Source organism: Vespula pensylvanica, chromosome 20 (genome assembly GCF_014466175.1).
Source record: "Vespula pensylvanica isolate Volc-1 chromosome 20, ASM1446617v1, whole genome shotgun sequence".
NCBI classification, from domain to species: domain Eukaryota; kingdom Metazoa; phylum Arthropoda; class Insecta; order Hymenoptera; family Vespidae; genus Vespula; species Vespula pensylvanica.
Window position 1 is genome coordinate 2,584,643 of NC_057704.1, and position 20,000 is coordinate 2,604,642.

The window sequence follows — 20,000 nt, forward strand, 5'->3', positions numbered from 1 at the left end:
CATTTCTCTTAGACGCCATAACGAAACTCCTTAGGCGATCTTCGATGAAAGAGCTCGGGCCTATTAGGAGTGCCATTTCCGAGATTCTGATTAATTCACGGCAAAGAAGGAAATGCAAAGCTTGCACACAAACGCACACATGCACATCCACATGCACATTTACGTATACATACGCAGATAGTTAGATAGATAGATAGATAGATAGATAGATAGATAGATAGTTAGAGAGAGAGAGAGAGAGAGAGAGAAAGAGTAAAATTCGTCGACTCGATTTCCTCTAGATTAATGTCTCAATCCCTCCTTTTATTCCTTAACGAATCCTTACCTTACCACCCTCTCCCACCCCTTTTTAACCTCCAAGCTCTCCTTAAGGATCCAAGGATTACATTAATTAATCGCTAAGCGTACAATGCGAACCTGAGATTCCGTGCATCGACCGAACGAATTTAACCGAGCGACGATGAAACGATTAATATTCAAGATCGAGAAGTAAAATCTGTCGATCGATCGATGATCCCTCAACGTCTTTAAACTTGTCTTATAAACCTGTTAAATCCGATTAATTGAATCTTTAGATCGTAATTAAATCAGTCGTAATTGGAATCGTCTTTGATCGCATTTTTGGTCGTTTAATATTCTCTGTTTAACGAAAAGAATAAGAAAAATAATCGATGGAATGAAATCATTATGAATGTTCGAATTGTTTGGAATTTTTATTATGGTTATAACGACGAGTCGTTGAAATGAATCGAGCTAAGAATTTAACGTTATTATTATATTATTATTATTGTTATTATTGTTATTTATTACGAAAGAGGCGATATCCATTTATCGATATTTCTATATTATAATATTGAAATTTAATGAAAGCTGATAGAGAGTATTGAATTTAAAAAAAGTATTAGAAAAGTGATGATAATAATTGTGATAAAAAAAAATTGTAAATTTTTATTTTCACGTTATCCCAAATAGACAGCAAACGATATAAGTATAGTATATATACAGAGAACGCTATGTATTTCTTAGAGAAAAATAACATAGATTTTTCAACCGGATGGAGGCCATTTACGGATTTATTTTACCTTCGGAGTTTATATATCGATCTTATCTTGGGAAGCACTGGCATTCCTGCCGATTGCTTGGCTGGCACTCTGGCTTCTTCTTAATGGCGTAAAGTGCGATCGAAATGGCTACTATTCGTCTAGTTTTACCACGCTCGGTTCGTTCAAACGAAACGTAAGGCCCAGTATTAAAATCATTTGGATTTTTTATTTCTTCTTATTTTATTTATTTATTTATTTATTTATTTATTTATCATCATTATTATTTTTTTTTCTTTTTTAATCGACGGACTAGACGAAGACATAATAATTTATCGATACGAATTGTTATTTTTATTTATCGTCAAAAAGTAAACGTCGAGAAGCGTCGTAAATATGTAATTTCAGAATTTTCAATAAAAAAGTTATTACGTAGTTGTTCACTTAGATATAAATTACTAAACGCTCTTTCGATACAAAAACAAAGAAAACAAGTAAAATAAAATAAAATAAAATAAAAAAAGAGAAAGGCATGCTATACAGGGATTTTATTTATTTAGACATAAGAGATGCGAAATATTTTCAAATAAAAAAAGTACTATGAAGCTATTTATTATTTAGATACCTGTATAGGATATCAATTATTATTATTATTTTCATTTTTTTTTCTTCTAATATAAAATACAAAAAGGAAGTGTTTCATTTATTCAGATATGAAGTACCAAAAAAAAAAATTTCGATACAAAAGGAAAAAAGAAACACTACTATGCAGCGTTGTTTATTTAGATATATCGGATACGAAAGATTTTTGCGTAACAAAACAAAAAAAAAAAAGAAAGAAAATTAAAAAAAAAAAACCTACAAACATTGTTATTTAGCCAATCGTAAAACATCAATTTTTTTTTTTCTTCTTCTCTTTTCTTTTCCTCATACAACGGATATATACTCTATGATAATAGAGTATTTTATTTCTTTGGACATGAAATGTTAAACGTTTCAGATAAAAAAAGGAAGAAAAAAAGAAAGAGAATAGCGAAGTTATTGATAAAAATATAAAAACGATGAGAAATAATTCCGACGATATAATTCCGAATAAATTCATTGTCCAATTCCCCATATAATATGTACTTATATTGAAATATACGATCTGCAAGGGTTACCAAATCTTTCATGTTTGAATTCTCTAGTTCGTGCTCGTACTACGTTATTTTCTTTCACTATGAACAATTCTTGACATTTGGAACATATCCAAGGATGGTCGCGACCCAAGAGACACTGGATCACTAGATCTCACGAAAAGAGATCTCTCTCTCTCTCTCTCTCTTTATCTCTCTCTTTCTTTTTCTCTCTCTCTCTCTTTTTTTTTTTTTTTTAACAATTTTTTTCATTTCGTCTTTTTATCTCCAACTCAAGCAGCACTTAAACTCAGACGGATAATTCATGATAGATATTCATATGGTGCCTGTCGTTGGCATCGTGCCTTTTCCCTCTCTCTCTCTCTCTCTTTCTATCTTTCTCTGTCTCTCTAAAATCGACTCTATTCCCTTTCGTGTTTCTTTTTCTTCCACCCTTCCCCCATTTTAATCTCAAATCCGATAAAAAAAAAAAAAAGGAAGAGAAATAAAAGTAGTACATCCAATCACGATTTTTAAGATATCCTGAAAAGATCGTATGGATCTATGATATATTACGTAACAATATTTTACGATCCAATCAAATCTAATACAAAATAGAAAATACGAAAATATAAGAAAGCATGCGATGTGATGAATAAAAACATAGAAATATATCGTAAATAAATCGTTTGCGTTGATCTTCAAATCATTCAAGATACCAACAACAACAATAGCAATGCTAATAATGATGATAATGGAATGAACGAAGATTGCAGTTAATTATTTAAAAAAATAAAAAATAAGAAGAATAAAAATAAAAAAAAAATAAAAAATAAAAGAAGATAATAATAAACGAATGAACGAAGGTTGGAGAAGGAAGGAAATAAGGATCTCACTGGGTACATATATATATATATATATATATATATATATATATATATATATATATATACTTCGGTGTCCTTGGTGCAACCGAGAGTAATGCTCTTCGATATCTTGTCCTTTGCACGCGCCGCAGTTTGCCTTTCGTAAGAAGGTACTACGTGCGTTGACTACTAACTCACAATTTTCCAAGCTTCTTCTTCTTCTACTTCTTCATTTTTTTCTCCTTTTTTTTCTCTTTCCTTTTATTTTTCTTTCTTCTACTTCTCCTTCTCGTTCATTCAAAGAATTTTAAAAGATCCTACGTAACGTTACTGCTCTTTAATTTCTTGATATCGTCTTTGCGAAACTTATTCGTTAAGAGGACTTTTGATTTGTTTTTCTTTTCTTTTTTCTTCCCCTTTTTTGTTTTCTCTTTCGATAGACTTATCAAATTATAAAGTTATACATTAACAAACTCGATTTTTTGAAAGAGTTTTAAATTATTGATTACTTAGTTCTTGTTTTTGCTTTCCTTTTTTCATTTTCTTTTCATTAATTCATCGTGCATTTAAGATTTATATTTATTCCTTCGTAGACATATTTTCATGTAGATACTTACATATCGTTTCTTCTTTTTTTTTTTTTTATTTTTTTTTTATTTTTAAAGACAAAATCCATAGGGTGGATAACATATTATGGAAAATATTGACCGATTTGTTCATACCGATGTGCTTATGCAAGAGCGTGACATTCTAATTACAGTTTCATTAGAAAAAGAAAGAGGAAAAAGAATTATGAACGATACATAATTTTTGCATTCATATTGAAAATCAACAGTGTTGATAAATATAACGAGGATTTTTTAATATACCGATATTTTTTTTTTCTTTTTCTTTTTTTCTTTTTTTTTTCTTTTTTTATAAAAATATTACATCGGTAACGTAACAAAGAGAAATAAACTTATGGACTATGAATGAGATAGAGAGAGAAAGAGTCAGACAAAAAGAGAAAGAGAGAGAAACAGAGATAGATATATACAGAGAGAGAGAGAGAGAGAGAGATATGAAACCGATGCATGAGATCATTCTAGTGCATATGTTATCGGTCGTTGGATTTATCGATGATATATGGACATTGTTGGTTGTTGAGTTTCACATAAGCCCCGTAGGCTATTTCTGCTGGAATGGTTACGGGGACATATTCAGCTCGAAGTGGATACGACATAGTCTCTCTCTCTCTCTCTCTCTCTGTCTCTTTCTATTTCTCTCTGTTTCTCTGTGTTTCTCTGTCTCTCTCACTTTCGAGCCTTTAACAAAGGCAACCCTGTGGAATCCCCGGAAGGGATTCATAATACAGGAATATAAATAACATGATCGACGTATGAGAAACAAACGGAAGTTAACGAGATGGATGATAAATCCCCATAGACGCGAGGATACGGATTGGTTATATCTACTGATATAATGGCCTTGAGATCCAAAACCTTTTGGGATCAATCCTGATGTTAAAGTGACATCGTTTATAAATTTCACTTGTCTTATTCTAATTGACAATTATATACGTTGTTATGTTGAAAATATATTAATAAGTGAAATATATAAATGGAAAAATGAAAAAATAAATATAACAAGAGAAAGAGAGAGAGAGAGAGAGAGAGAGAGAGAGAGAGAGAGAGAGAGAGAGAGAGATTAATAATTGAAATAATACACGATGAGATTTAAATATAAAATCGTAAGCAACAATGGTATTAGCACGAGCTTAAATATTTAATTAAATAATTCATAATGATATCTGAATACGATAAGAAAAATATATTATATATATATATATACACACATATATATATAAAAAAAAGGAACCCTTGAAGATATATTTCGCTTAATATTTTCGTTCGAAATAAAATCTCTATTTATCTTTTTACTCGCACCTTCTGACCCATCCCATTCCGCCATAAAATCGCTATTGGACGAGTACACTAATTAATTTACGATACTCTAGCGTTTACTCTTGTTTCTTTCCTTTTTCCTTCTTCTTCTAATTCTTCTTCTTCTTTTTTTCTTTTCTTTTTTTGGATTCAACTTACGGACGCGTGGCTTCCCTTCGATTTAATGAAGTTTAACTCGCGCAACATCCACACCATTGTGCACAAAAAAAAAAAGAGAAAAAATAAAAGAAAAGTAAGAGAAAGAGAAAAAAAAGAAAGATATGCAAATCGAAGGTTGAACAGTTTCAACAATTTTTTTTTGCCTCCCTTTTCGATCGGTAAGCTTACCCCTTTCTTTATTTTTTTTTTCTTTCTCTCTCTCTCTCTCTCTTTCTCTCTTTCTTTCTTCCTTTCATTCTTCCTCTTCCTTTTTCTCTTCTAGTTGGTCACAATATCAGATTCGAATCGCAATGAAGCTCATCGATCGACCGCACCGCACCGCACCACACCGTGCCGCCAAGCAGCTTCCAACCGAATCGCGATCAATCTTTCTGACGTATCCGTTATCGACGAGAGAACGTTCAATACCATTTTAAAGAAGGGCAAACGATAGATTCATTCGTGAGCAAATTCTATCCAAGACCAATGACTCGTTCTCTCTCTCTCTCTCTCTCTCTCTTTCTCTTTCTCTAGCGTTAATAGGAAGATAAAAGATTACTTTTCTTCCTCGTTCTTTCATTCTTTCTTTTCTTTTCTTTTTGTTTTTAAATCTTTCTTCAGGAACTTAAAACTTTTATTTTCCATCATTTGTTCTCATTCACCCGCACACATATATTAATAAGTAAAATATATAAATACATGTGTGTGTGTTACATATACGCATATACATATGGTGTAATGAAATGACATGGAAGAGAAGAAATTATTTAAAATATAGATTGTTATTGGTTACATCGTCATCAGCTGTTTTTTTTTTTTTTTCTTTTTTTAATGATATAAATTTCTTCGAAAACTTTTACTCACCGTTTTCTCTGTCCTTTTTCTTTTTCTTTCTTTCTTTCTTTTTTTTTTTTTTCTTTTTTTCTTTTACATACCGAATAGACCCAGTTTCGTGGTTTATTAGTTGATACGATACAGTTTTGCACGCGATATAACTCTACGTCGCATTCACCACTGCATTGTAATTTTCTTTTCTCTCTTCTTCTTTTTTCTCTTTTAAATGTTTTATATAAGTAGGTAACATATAAGAGGGCGGAGTGCACGTAACTGGAAATTTATTTCTTGTTCCTTTTTTTTTTTTATTATTGCTGCTTGTAATTAATGATTTTAATTGTAAACGTTACAGATCAACCGTCAGATTGCTTCGAAGGAATGCATATTTTTATGCATTATATGCGATTAGTATTTTTCTTCTTTTTTTTTTTTTTTTTTTTTTTAATTTTATTTATTTTTGTTCTTTTCTTAGATGACCGTTTGAAGATTAATTTTGTATTTTGCTTTTGGTTTTGTTCACTCGTTGTTTAATAGTTTTTATGTTAACGCATTCCGATGTTTTGTATAAAAAAAAAAAAGAAATAAAAACAAGTAAAAGTATTACAGATAATTTATGTAGAAAAGTTATTAATTTTGAAAGACATTTCGATTTCAATATTGCTTGAAAGTCATCACTCTCTTGTCACTATTACTTATTTACTTATTTATTTATTTACTATTAATGCTCTTATCAAATTTTAATAAATTTATATGTATAACATTGAAATTAAAAAAAAAAAACATCTCCTGAATTCAATAGTATCTCAATATAAATAATACTATTTCTTTTTTGTTATATAAAATTACGAATTGCTTTGATTAACGTAATCAACAAAAAAAAAAGAAAAAACAAAACAAAAAAAAAAACAAAGAGAGAAAAAAAAAAGAACAAAGAATATTTCAATCATTACAATTATCATTATAAATCAAACATAAAACGTGCTCGTGTATTATACCATATTGCTCGTATAACAACAACAATAATAACAACAACAAAACTAAAAATAAAAAACCCAACCATAAAAATATCGGTTCGATGAAATAATGGCTTTTAAACAATTACGAAACCCCTTTCGGTGAAATCTCTTTTTATAATCGGATTTATTACTATCAAAAAACAAAGAGAGAGAGACAGAGAGAGACAGAGAGAGAGAGAGAGAGAGAGAGAGAGAGAGAGAGAGAGAGAGAGAGAAAAGAAAAAAATAAAAAAAAAAGGGAGAAGAAAAAACTGAACAGATAAAAAAAAAAAGAAAAGAAAAATTGGAGCGATCGAAAGTTTGCGTGGCTAGTTGGCTAAACGTGCATGGCACGGCTGGTATCCGGATTAAAAATTGATTCTAAAAAGCTTTATCGGATAAGAAGCTTGGTGAGTAACTGAACTAGAGAGTAAGGGAGGAAAATCGAAAGAGAGAGACAGAAAAAGAAAAGAAAGAGAGAGAGAGAAAGAGAGAGAGAGAGAGAGAGAGAGAGGAACGTCGTAGAACGGGGGTTGGTTCAAAGGACGAAAGCAAGCGACGAGAGGTGGGATTGCGAAAGGGGTTGGAAGTAAATTTACATTCTCGGTGTGCCGTTTTAATTCGAGCCTCTCGTGCCTGGGGGCATCGACTGGTCTCGCGAGAAGTGAGTTAGCAAGAGAGAGAGAGAGAGAGAGAGAGAGATAGATAGATAGAGAGAGAGAGAGAGAGAGAGAGAGAGAGAGAGAGAGAGAGAGAGAGAGAGAGAGAGAGAGTGAGTAGAAGCTTTACCAACCACGGAGACGTAATTTTGAGGCAATATTTGCAGAATACATAGATTTCGGAGCTGGGAAGGCGGTTGGTTTACGCGAAAGGTGGCCTCGTACGCGAACTGGGTTAGCTAGGACGATTGTATGACGTCACTATGCGGCAACCTAGTTTAGCAAACCAGGCTCAAACCCCTCGAGTTCGCGAGCAAGGGTGTCACGGATATAGAAGGGTAACTCGCCCTGGCCACCCTGTATATAGCTGACAATGCGGTAAACTGCGAGTTTCCTCTATACCATCTCCACTCTCACCGTCAACTACCACCCTCTGCTAACCACCCTCTATCTCCATCCCTCCACACAAACCTACTACGACGAGCTCGATCTGTTTCTCACCAAGGACGCGAGAATCTGTGATTCTCGCTGTCTATTCTATCTCTCTCTTTCTCTATCTATCTATCTCTCTTTCGTGGCCTGCTTGCTGTCTCTACATCCTATTCGACTGACATACAGAAAGAGGGAGAGAGAGAGAGAGGGAGAGAGAGAGAGAGAGAGAGAGAGAGAGAGAGAGAGAGAGATTCTGGCACGAATCTCTTGGCTACGATTTTGCACCATAGCTTTAAACTGTCACGTATGTACTTACATAGATATATGTATATATATGTATTATATATATGTATGTATGTACGTATATTTGTATATGTATGACGAGGTCGGCGACATTTTATACATTCAATAAAATAAAATTCGTTTTTAATCTTAAATTTCGATAGACATTTTTTTTTCTCTTTTTTTTTTCTTTCGGTGAAAATTATTGACTGACAATTTTGAGAAAGAAACGATAAATAAATGAAATAAAATGAAATGAATAAAAAAAAAGAAACGAAATAAAATGAAAGGAAGTAGAAAATAAAATGAAATAAAATAAAATCACTAGATTTCGTAATAATACTGGTGGACATTTTTCGTTGAGAGATTCTATGTATGTGTGTACATATATCGTATATATATATATATATATATATATATATATATATATGCACACACAAATTATATATATACATATATTTCTCGGCTCTCGTTTCTATGGATATTTACGACTTCTTATTTTTCTTTTCTTTTTTTCTCTTCTTTCTTTTTTTTTTTTTTCTTTTTTTCATTCTCGTTTTCGGACATTGCCTAGGCTACAAGTTTCTCGAAGAATGATTTCTTACTCTGCTAGGAGAATATTTCTAACGCATTTCAAAGAATTTGTCAAAAGCAATACCAAAAGTTCGTCCTCGATATATATATATATATATATATATATATATATATATATATCGTGTATGTGTTTGTATAAAGCAAAGTCGCATGCGAACACGACTCGCGTCTTGAGAATTCTTTATCACCTTAGCCGACAATAACTTTTTCTGACACGAAAAAGGAAATTTTTATCTCCAGAAAACTACTTGTATCGATTTTAACTTTTAAGGTCTCTTCAGAAATTCGCAGGTCGGTCGTAGAACGATATTAGATATCCTTCCTTTTTATGTATGTAATTTAAATGTACGTAAGTACGTAAGATATTTAAAATACTGCATTATTCGTAATCGTTACGATGGTCGATCGATAGATCGATAGATATTTTATTAATCAACTTTTTTGAATATAATTTAATGTAGACTCCTTAACGAAACGTTTGAATCGACGAGCTTCAAATAAAAATTGTTCGAAGGTAACTGGTAATAATTTTTTTTTTTTTTTTTTTTTAATAATATTTGATACGAGTTTAATTGTAGAATATGAACGCGTTTATTGTAGAATATGAAATATTAATATTGTAGAATAAGAAATATTATCGCATGTTAATGTATATATTTAAAATATATATATTAAAATTTACATATATTTATTTGTCAATATTATACAAGCGAAATCATAAACGTATTTATTATAGAATATATAAGAAATATTAAACTCTAAATATATTGAATATATTTATTTGTGAATATTATAGAAGCAAAAGTTTTTGCTGGAATATACTACAAAAATGAAGATCGGGGGTTGAAGGAATATAAGGAGTAAAAGGGTCGTGGAAAAGGCTCGAGATTTGTAACTTTTATAGGGTTTCTCATAAAATTATTTCTGATATGTACAAACGTATGTTCGATATCTCGAAAGTAGTATATAAGAACGACCTAACGATAATAATATTCTCGTGTGCTTTCTCGACAAGGAATAAGGGAAAAATCTCGCCGCGATGGCACATTTTTATACGAAGGGAAGAGAAAATTCAAGGAGAACGCATGAAAGAGAAAGAAAGAGAAATAGAAAGAGAGAGAGAGAGAGAGAGAAAGAAAGAAAGTTTTCGCTTTATCGAACATCGAACGAGAATCGACATTTTCGACGATTTTTCTCGAATCTTTCGAATAAAATGCGCTGTCTCGCAAAAGAAGTACATTTATGTATATACGTATGTATGCGTATTTATTTGTATGTATTTGTGTAGTTTAAAGAGAAAGAAAAAAAAATGAACGACACGATAAGATTTCGTGGTTAAAGTTGAGTCGATCGCGTGTTTCATGTGACACATATAGATATGTACGTAGGTAATAAGTAATTAATAATCACGTTATATCGACTAATACATATATATATATATATATATATTATTTTTTGATATATTGAAATATTTAGAATAAATTTTATTCAAAGAATATAATATAATATAATATAATATATGTGCGAATTTGGTGAGGTTACGTTATCGTTATACGTTAACTAACTCAATTTAGTTTTCATATTAAATTTATTTGAATATATATATATATATATATATATATATATATATATATAATATAAATTATATTTAAAAAGCAAGAAATATGTCTTGAAGTAAGATAAATGTAATAAGAATTTATATATATATATATATAAGACTTGGTAATATCTAAAAAGAAAAAGATAAATTTATCTTCGAAGGTATATATTCGACAAACTAATCGATTAATAAGCCAATTTATATGAATCGATGCGTAACACAAAAAAAAGAAAATAAAAAACGAAAAAGAAAAGAGAGAAAGAAGAAGCGGAAGAAAAAAGAGAAGAAGAAAGAAAAAAACGAAACACCCGAAAGAAGAAAAACAAAGAAGACTTTTGTTTAATCGAGAACGAACTCTCCTCTATAAAATTGGTATTCATCGTGTGGAAGTTTCGTGAGTACGTATAAAAAAAAAAATATAGAATAAACGATCGTTTTATCGATCTTTTTTAATAATAGAAACAAAAGCGTTGAATTTATGGATAAAGCAAAAACATCTCTCTCTCTCTCTCTCTCTCTCTCTCGTATTTTTTGAAGGACACATTTTACGAATAAAAGTGCTTAACCACGTCGAAGAACTAAAGAGTAGAAAAAGGATAAGAAGAAGAAAAAGAAGAAGAAAAATTCATTGAAAATTTGGAAAGCTTTTTGAGAAAACTTTTTTACAACATATACATATATATATATATATATATATATATATATATATATATATATACCAATCGGATCGATAAGTCTCGATATCGAGGATATAACCGTAGGTGGATTCAATCACGTAATACGCATCTCGCACAGCACACGCTATGTCCCGAAGGCTAATCCCTCAGAAACACATCGGCTTACCGAGTCGATCGTTCGCCGATCGATTCAGCTCCGCGGATTTATCGTTCTGTACGAGCGCGTGAAAAGGATACGACGAAAGCGACTTGCTGCTTCAACGTGTGAAAGAGGAAACGAGAGTGAAAGAGAAATAGAGAGAGAGAGAGAGAGAGAGAGAGAGAGAGAGAGAGAGAGAGAGAGAGAGAGAGAGAGAGAGAGAGAGAGAGAGAGAGAGAGAGAGGATGGGAGAGATAAAATGAGCGAAGCTTTGCTAACCGATTTTCATCTAGAATGAGTTTTCCTAGATTCGAACTTCGTATAATTCGAAAAGGGCAAATTACTTTTTTTTTTTTTTCTTTTTTTTTTTTTTCGTTGGAAAATTATCAACGTCATCGACGTAAAAAGTTGAATATGTTAACGAATTAAAATATATTCTGACGATTACGTAAACAAGTTTAGATTTTTATAATTATCTTGGAGATTTGAAAAAGAAGAAAGTTGAAAGAGAAAATATACTTTTCATAGTTCTTTTACGATCTTTGATATATTTACGAATGATCGGTATACTTTTTTAGAACGACACTATTTTCGATAAAAAGCAGACGACGAGACTAACGTAATAATTAAAATAAATGGAGATGGAAATAAACATCAAGGTGAGATATATTTAAGAAGCACAAATTTGTATTATTATTATTATTATTATTATCTTGGAAGGTTTATTAAGAATTCGAACGTGCGTTAAAAAAGAATAACAAAAAGAAGAAAAGAAATATTTACGAGTGCGTGAAACAGTTATCAAAATGATATTAATGACGTTTAAATAGAAAACGAATGAATTTGTTTACGATTGTTTGTAATAAATATAATATATTTCAGAAGTAACTCACGTTCTTTGAAATAAAATGTAGTCCGACGAAAATTTAGTAGACACATACCTGCGAACAAACGAACAAAATAAAAATTAATTCATATTATAATTCATATTATTCGAACATATATATATATATATATATTACATACTTATATTACATACCTATATTACATAAATATATTTCATATTATATATATATGATCGATAAAAGGATATATCATTCAAAATTAGTAGTAGGAACGACGTTCAATGAGAATATATCGAGTCCATTCTCGTAGAGAATCGAAATCAACGCTTGATGACGTGGTGTACCTACGTATTTCTCAGGAAGACTTTGGCCCATGTAACGTACATATGTACATTATGTTCATAATAGGAGCTCTGCCCGTATTCTCACCCCCTCTTTCCCTTAACTTGCCCATAATGTGCAGAGAGACCCAATGAAATAGTGAATCGAGGTAGGAACACGAGACGGTCGTTGCCATAACTCAAATATTCGTAGTTTGAGCGACACACTTATATGGACCTTCATTCGAATTTCATATTCATGAACTTAACACACCGTTCGTTATAACACCTTACTATAATTTTAAATAATTAAATAAATTTAAATAAATTTTATCTCGTAGAATACGCGATTTTTTTTTTTTTATTTTAAGTATCCAATAAGTAAAATTAACACGGCGTATATATTTTCTCTCTCTCTCTCTTTTTTTTTCTTTTTTTTTTTTTTTTTTTTTTTTTAACAATGAGAATGTTCTCAATTTTTCCTTTTTTCTTTTTTCTTTTATTCTTTTCTCTCGAGTGAAAAAGGAATTATTTTAAAGCCGTGAACGAAATAAAACGTCGTTGCGTGTGTTCTTTGAATTATATTTAAGAGTGAAAAGCAGGATGACGTGTTTACGTATGTATCTATTTGTTTGTAAGGTATTACAAGAGTCGATGTACATTATCTTAGAGAATCTTTATTTCTTGTATGTTAGAGAAAACAAGGGAAAAAAAGAAGAAGAAGAAGAAGAAGAAGAAAAAATACTAGGAATTTATTCAGAAAGGAGAAGGAATTAATTCGAGATCTTGCACGGATTAAAACGACGAAAGTATAAAGAGGAAGGGAAAAAAAAAGAAAAAGAAAGGAAAAGAAATATAGTCGTCATGAATCTTTGTGTGTGTGTGTGTGTGTGTATATATATATATATATTGCAATTTACTACTATTTCTCATGTTTCTTATCAACGAGTAAAGGGATGCATAATTTCTACGTAGATTATAAAATATATATACGTTTGTATATAAATTACATTTTCGTAAGAAACAGTACATAGTAGAAAATACAATTTTTATCCCCTTTTCCTAACGCAACGAAAAAAAAAAAAATAAATTTCTATATTAACGCGTGTTTCCTTCTCCTACTTGTTCTCAGTTTTTATTTTATTTTTTTTTTTTATTTTTTAATTATCCTCTTCTATTTGAAAATTGAAAAAGAGGAGAAAAGGAAGTTAGAAAGAGAGAGAAAAAGAAAAGGAAAAAAGAAAACATGTCTCACGGCTATTATCGAACAATTATTTCATAATGGATTCATAAAATGCAGTTACAAATGTTTCCTATACAAAAGAAAAAGATGGAGAGAAAAACAGAAAGAAAGAGAGAGAGAGAGAGAGATAGACAGAGAAAGAGAATATGTATACGTACATATACATATGTATATATGTACGTATATGTACGTATGTATATATATATATATATATGTAGGTATATACGTATGTACACACGAGACAGGTTGCAATGAGGACTGTAACGAGAGTTACGGCAGAAACACATATAATTAAGGTAGGTGGGGGGTAAAGGGTGGGAGAAGGAAGGGGAGAGAGTTGGGTGCGATGAATCGCGACAGAAACGGTTACAATACGTGTTGTTGTGTTGCGTTGATGTCGACCATACCCGTTTAATGTCTCTCCTTGTCCAGGTTAATGCGTCTATGTATTCATAATGTATACACATGTACGAGAGAGAAGAGACATGTATTTACGTATAGTAGTATGGATGTAAGTATATGTGTATGTTGGTATATGTACGTGTATGTATATATGTATGTATCTATATATGTACGTAAGGATATAGGTATGTGTATGTAATACAAAGTGAGAGTTCACGTAACTTTGGTGGGAAGTTGATATGTATATATGAATATATATGTGTGTGTGTGTGTGTATGTGTATTTAATATTATATATATTTTTTGTATATATATATATATATATATATATATATATGTATTTAATAATTACGTGATATGATAATTATTAAATATGTCTGAGATATTCCTATAGTTAGAAGGAATTTTAATTAAATTTATTCATTAAAAAAAATCGTGTGTGTGTGTGTGTGTGTGTGTCTGTGTGTAAATTAATATAAGTCAAATGAATATATTATTTAATGATAATTTATATTGTTATTAAATACTATTTTATCAATACTATCCATTATCGTTATTTTTATATAATATAATATGAAAAATTATATATTATTTCTAGCATATTTTAATCATTTAATTATACTTTCTATCGAATTGTATTATTTTTAATTTTTAATTTATGTGTATTTATATATATATATATATATATATATATATATATATATATCTAAAAAAAAAACATACACACACACACACAGACATTTGGAAAAATAAGAGTATTGTACACATCGTTTTTCCTTCCTTATAAATTCTTTCTTTCTTTCTTTCTTTTTTCTTTTTTCTTTCATAGACATAAAAAATCGACATTCTTTATAGTGAATTGCGAAGAGACTATAAAGAAGAAAAATGCAGTGGTGCTCTTCATTAGACTTGGAGAATAAAATTGAAGAATTTAATTGACGAGTACGTCGTAGAAGAGAGATGAAAATGTATGACAGCCACCGGCAGCCAACTTGAAAGTTAAATTCTAAACTTTCTTATATACACTGGTATGTAAGTAGTTGTTTGCCACTTTTCTCGCATTCCCGATGTTCTTCTTATACGGTTAGAACATTGCGAAATTTTACTCTTTTCACAGAACTCGTTAAGTCCATTTTATTAGGTTATATAACAGAACGTATTTCCTTCGAATTTCTTCTATCTTTTCTCTCTCTCTCTCTCTCTCTCTCTCTCTCTCTCTCTCTTTTTTCGTTTTACACGAATGTTATTTCTCGTCCGATCAACTTTTGCCACGTACAATTTTGAGATTGTAATTAATTTAACAGTTACACGTAATCGTTTCCACTCCATTTTTAATAACTATTACTATAACAAAAGTGTACTATTAAAGAGATCGATAAAAAAGATGACTTTACTGTTCTTCGAAAGTAAAATAAAAAGAAAAAATTGAAATATCGCGAAAATACAATTCGACGATAAACGTAATAGGTACTTTTTCATGTAATCGAGTTTGCAAAAAAATAAAAAGAGATTCTAACATTAAAAATATCGTAAACCAACGGTTGTAAACTTTATGAGTTGAAGAACCCTTTGTTTTCCTTTTTTTTTTTTTTTTTGTTTTTCATATGACATGCATTTGTTCTGATTAAGGTTTTTAACTTTACAACTTTTTATAAAAAAAGAGAGTTTTATATACAAACGATATGTATCTATTCTACACTATTATATATTTAACTTACAAAACAATAAAAGAAAGTAAAAGACAGAAGAGAGAAAGAAAAAAGATAGAAAAGAAAAATATTTTGACAACAATTTTGATGTTTCTTTTAGTAAAATTTACAAAATAAATAAATAAATCGTAAGTAAATCATAGATTTTAGAAACGAAACTTACAATTTGTTCGATATATTTTAGATAGAATGAATATTTTTACATATATTGACCAGTGTTAATATCGAGTTATTATAAGTCTGATAAGTCAATTAATTTTGATAGGGGGTTACTTCTTATTCATTAATCAAGGTGATTTAGAACCTTAATTGGAGTAATTAGAGTAGTGGGAGTCGAGATCTTAAAACAATCAGAGTTAATGGAGTATGTTTCGTGTATGTGTATATATACAATTGTGTAGTTCTGTCTGTCTCTCTCTCTCTCTCTCTCTCTCTCTCTCTCTCTTCTTACAACAACAATAACAATAGCAATAATCATAATGAGAGTAATAATGGAGTAATGGAATAACGTAACGTGACATTAAACGTCATATTTATTTTGTAAAACGAAAAACGAAAGATTATTTTCAAAAAAAAAAAAGAAGTCAAAACAATCTTCAATATTAAAAATATAATTTAGTATAATTTAGTTTAACTTCATTTATTTCCCCTTTACATAAAATGAAATCTAAATATTACATAAACAAGCTAATTGAAGCAAGTAGTTTAACATCCTAAAAATATAATGAAACATCGTTTTACGTCAAGAATTATTTTAAATTTAAAAATCCAAATTTCTCTGATCTAGATTAAATAAATGATATTTCATTATATCATCTCATATTTATTCTGCAAACCAAAAAGAAAAAAAAAAGAAAAAAAAAAAAGAACAATACTCCTAAGAAAAATATGAAGAATTAATGTTTAACGTTAAAAACGTATCACTTATTCATTTCACATTTCTTTCATATATAAAATTCATCCTAAATTTTATACAAGCAAGCCGATCAAAGCAAGTTAACTAATTCCATATAAGAAAATACTTCAATTTTTAATTCCAAACACAAATCTCCGTCCGTTCGACAAACGTCGAACGTTCGTTCCTTTTCATTACTTATACCATAAACGTCCTATTTATTTCATAAATCAAGAAAAAAGAAAGAAAAAAAAAAAACCCGCAAGTGAGATTATTAAAAAAGAAAAACTAATCCTAGATCCAAAAAACAAAAAAAAAAAGGAAACAGAAAAAGGAAATGAAAAAAAAAAAGAGAGAGAGAGAGATAAACAGGGAGAAATAGTTTTAAGTCGATGCCGACACTAACAACAATAATAAGAGAGGAGTGACAGGTCATAAAACTCATTTGTCGTACTCAAAGGTACTCGTAAAAAGAAAGGTAGGCTGGTAAAACACGTTCGAAGAGAATTCTGAGGAGGAAACGAAGGAAGAAGAGAGGATGGTGAAATAGGTAGGAGAGATTGCGAAGCAAGCGAACAGGAAAGTATAAAACGAGTCACTTTGCAGGGCCGCCCAACGTCCCTATCTACGTTAGTCAATGGAAAAAGTTGTAACTAGTTGCTTGAGTTCGGCGAAGCTTAAATGAGCCGTCGTCAACGTGGACGACGATTCTCTCTTTTCGTCGTTACTTCACTCGCTTTCCTCTCTTTGTTTTCGACTACTTCCTTTACTCAAACTCTATCTCTCTCACACTTATTCTCTCAGTGAAAACAAGGACGAAAAGGACGAAGAGAACGAAAAGGACGAAGAGAACGAAAAGGACGAAGAGGACGAACACTCGTTCATGAAAGTCGTAAATTGCTTCTCTATTACTCGTCTATGTACTTTGTTTTAATCACCTAACGAAATTTTACTTAATTTAATATATTACGGTATACGTATACGATGTGTATGTAATGTACGTATGTAGATTTAGACATTTGATCTTTGTAGTTGTTTGTATCTAAAAGTAGATCTTTTAAATGCGCATGGAGATTTTGTAAATGGAATAAAGAAGAAAAATTGAGCTGGATGAAACGTCGATGAATATATTATGCCATTTTCTTTTTTTATAGTTTTATATTATCTCTTTTCTTCCGTATCTTAAGATACTTTTTATGTCTTTCTTTCTTTCCTTCTTTCTTTCTTTCTTCTTTTTTTATTTTTTGAAGGAGATGGTATGTGTGTATGTATGTGTGTAAATTATTATATTAAAGTACATAAATTATTATATAGAATACGTATATATTTCGAATCCTCTGATAAATTTTTTTCTAATATTTCTTTTATCCAAAGATAGAATAAAGTAAATCTTTAATGCAACGTTTTATCGTATTGCATTACTCAGTCGTTCAAGATTATTGATGTAACGCTTAATAATCTTCAATATCATAATTAATTAATGAAAATTATATTATTGATTTTGCTCGTGCTTCTCATTCGCATATTTTTCATTGAAATATAAATATATATATATATATATATATATATATTTACATTTCAATGAAAATTTCTCTATCTGAAAATAATATAAATATATATCTGTACAGAAAAAAAAAAAAAAAAAAAAAAAGGAAAAAGAAACGAGTTAGTAAATTGATTTGTTCGTTCTTAGAAAAGAATTGCTATGTTCATTACTTTTATAGATCATTGAGAAATAAAAAGAACGGATTGCACAACTCTTTTCTTCTCTTCATGATCCTTCAAAGTATCCTCTTTACGATCGAACGTCGCCATTCTTTCGAACATCGGCGAATCAATCTTTCTCTCTTTCTCCCTTTCTCTCTATCTCATAAAAATATTTCTCTTATCGTCGTCATACATCTAATGGAAAAATTATTCGACAATCGTGTTTAGAATATTTTCACGATTCTTAACTATCTCATTCGTTTAGAAATCATTATTATAATCATTACAATAAAAAACGTATTCGTGATAATAACAAATATTTTCCAATCATTTATTTTTATATTAATCTTTTTTGTTTTTTAATCTTTCTCTATTTAAAATATGTCTATAACATATTTTCAATAAATAAATATATATATATATATATATATATATATATATATAAACAAGTGTTCGGAAATATAAAAAAGAAAGAGTTAAAAATTATTGGAAATGGAACTTATTTTCCTTTCCTTTTACATTATCTCTCTCTCTCTCTCTCTTTCTCTCTCTCTCTCTCTCTCTCTCTCTCTTTCTCTCTCTTTCTCTCTATCTCTATCTCTATCTCTCGTTTTTTTTTTAAACTCGGTGCTATGATAACGAGGAAAGGTGCACGAAATTTATTCATAGCCCGGACTGTCGTCTAGCTCGCTTCGCGATTAGCCATATTGCATCTCTCTCTTTCTCTCTCTCTCTCTCTCTCTCTCTCTCTCTCTCTTTCTCTCTTTTCTCTTTCTCACTCAGTCTCTCTTTATTTTTTACGTCAATGTCCTCGAGGGGCAACGGCATAATAAACGGGTAGTCCCTCGTGTTCTCCAAGTGAACTCACCTCTCTGTCTCTCTCTCTCTCTCTCTCTTTCTCTCTCTCTCTCTCTCTATCTCTCTCACTCTCCAGTGTCCCCAGTCTCGCGCTTCGCCAAATGAGAAGGAATTATGAATGAACGAGAACGCCTTCTTTAGTAATCTATTTTTACGTTTCAAAGAACGGAGAAAATGTTTTCGAGGACGGCCAGGAAATACCATCTCGTGGAATTTGCTTTTCTGCCTCTAGGAAAGTATCTATCTTCTCTATCTTGTCATCCTTTTTATGGTCTCTCTCTTGAACGAATATAAGATAGACATCGCATCGTAATTATCTTTAATGTTTTACCGACGATTTATATATATAGGTATTATATGATATATCATAGTATGTATATATTATATACATTTAATAAAATATATTTAACGTTATATAATAAATTCATATTAACGTATAATAAATTATAATATTATATATATATATATATAATATAAAATATATTTAGGTATTATACGATATATCCATAGTATTTATATAATATATATAATCGATTAAATCTATAGAGAGATCTAATGATGCAACGAAGTTTGTTTCCTTTTTATAACGCGGTAATCAAACATTTGATAATTATGCAATTTTACGTAGCTTCGATTTAATTAATATTTTGACGAGCGTTAAATAACTTTGTTATATTTTTTTGATTCGGTAAAAAAATTCATGGTACG

The 20,000-nt window shown here is 30.1% G+C and overlaps 1 protein-coding gene across 8 annotated transcripts in view; it reads right to left on the minus strand.

Moving 5' to 3' along the window:
• LOC122635991 (fasciclin-1) overlaps positions 1-20,000 on the minus strand; it is a 310,273-nt gene that overhangs the window by 115,058 nt on the left and 175,215 nt on the right. The window contains exon 2 of one of the 8 annotated variants that reach the window (XM_043826765.1): positions 12,208-12,255. The exons of the other annotated variants lie outside the window; for them this stretch is intronic. The gene's annotated coding sequence lies outside the window, so the exon portion shown is untranslated. The remainder of the gene's footprint in view (positions 1-12,207; positions 12,256-20,000) is intronic. 8 annotated transcript variants of the gene reach the window in all.